The sequence below is a fragment of the Bradysia coprophila genome (genome assembly GCF_014529535.1).
Source record: "Bradysia coprophila strain Holo2 chromosome X unlocalized genomic scaffold, BU_Bcop_v1 contig_173, whole genome shotgun sequence".
NCBI classification, from domain to species: Eukaryota; Metazoa; Arthropoda; class Insecta; order Diptera; family Sciaridae; genus Bradysia; species Bradysia coprophila.
The window spans coordinates 3,849,256-3,851,161 of record NW_023503302.1 but is presented as its reverse complement, the minus strand read 5'-3'; positions in this window follow the sequence as shown (position 1 = coordinate 3,851,161).

The following is a 1,906-nucleotide window of genomic DNA, read 5'->3' as shown; positions in this document are numbered from 1 at the left end:
CTAGCGATTTTCAATCACCCATACAGTCAACTCAATCGTGTGCACTTGAAACAGTCTGGATACACTAAACGTACACTTTACAAAACAACTGTTCGTTCGACCGAGAACTATAACGAAGTGTAAAATGAATTCAATTGACACAACAAGCGGTAGGTAATTATGTGGTTAGCCAAGTGGACACTCGACAATTCTATCTTGTCATAGTAGCTTATGTCCTCGTTTTTATATCGCCAAGTGTGACGGTTGTAGTTCGAGTCGGCAAAGTACGGAATCAAACAAGGCAAATATCGAAAAGTTAAGGAATTTAATTTCTAAAATTTCCAAATATCAAAGTCATTAAAAACAACTGAAACAACTGTACAAACGACAGTTACACTGAAATATGTTGTCTTTTTAGATAAAATGACGGAAAGTGATTGAAAAATTTAGGAATCTTAGGGATGTTAATTTTCTCAAAAGAGACTCTGCAGCGAAGTAAAGACTCGTTTTTCTGGAGTGTGGTATTTGCTTTCCATCACGACAACAAATGGATATTTGAATTGGAAAAATGTGGATGAAGTAGATGACAATAAACCCCAGTTGAGATCGTAGCACGATAAACTCCGTGCGAACCCGTAAAGAAGGTGTACCGCAATTAATGTGTTTCGTATTAACTGTAATAGTATCTTTCCAAAAACTTCACGATGCAAAAACGTCGTAGAAATTGTGATTTGTATGACGGCATACTTCTCACTTTAAAGAGTTTTGGTCGGGATAGTAGTCATTGTAGGTGTTCTAAAAATTTATAAACTCCACCTAGAAACTCCACCCACCGTGATATTTTACATTAAAACTTATTCTTTCCAAGAAATCTAAAAAGGTTGACATAGAAACCAGCCCGAAAAATTTTGCCAAAATGAATTTCCATAATTTTGTTTAGACCCTGATGATGAACTCAACCAAACGTTCGAAATATAGCTACAATTGAAAGTTAAAATTTATCGAAGTTTTACTGTTGCCACATACAATCAAAACTCAAAACAAACCAAAATTTAGAAACAACTGTGGGAACAGGCTGATTAGGTCGAAAATTATCCAAATTCATAAAAAAAACTGATGGAAGTTGCGAAGTGCTGGTGAAATCTCCTCAAATCTCAAAACTTAGAACCACCATGGAAGCAGGTTGATTATTTTGAAAACAATGCGAATTCATTAAAAATCCTAAAGCAAGATAAGAAGTGCTAGATCTACTCGAACCCTCAAATCTAGGAACAACCATGGGAGCAGGTTTGAAAACAATCTAAATTCTAATCGAATCCCAAAATCTCCACAGAATACTTCAGTGAAGTTCACATTATATGCTCAATAGTTTGCACGACAAAGATACTGAAGCCATTGCTATAATGACTGCAGTTTATGTCATTTTTAAGATAAATTGATGTGATTTTAGTCAAACGTCTGCAGATTTACTGCTCTACTTTACGTATTTTATTATGCACATTACGTGTAATTATAAGGCCAAATAAATGTAAAAATGCCAACCAGAATTATATATCGATGATGGACTTTCGTTCCTCATAAACTGTGCTTACCTGTGGCACATAAATATTCAAAAGTTTTTCTGGCATCGTGCAATTGAAAAAGAAAAATTAAAATAAAATACGAGGAACAAGTTTTCGTAAATCTGTTGGATGTATGTAGGTAAGTGGTGTTTTCTCATCAGTATATGTAATTATCAAGCCTGTTGCTATTTCCGATTTGAGTAATTTCAAACAAACTGATACTAAATCTTGTATACTAGTTGCAACATAACTGCCACTGCTATAATAACAGTTCATTTATCAGAAATATGTCCTCTAACTTCCGATAATGTATACCCTTTAAATCTAATTGCTTTACCTAATAAATATTAAAAGAAAAATTGATT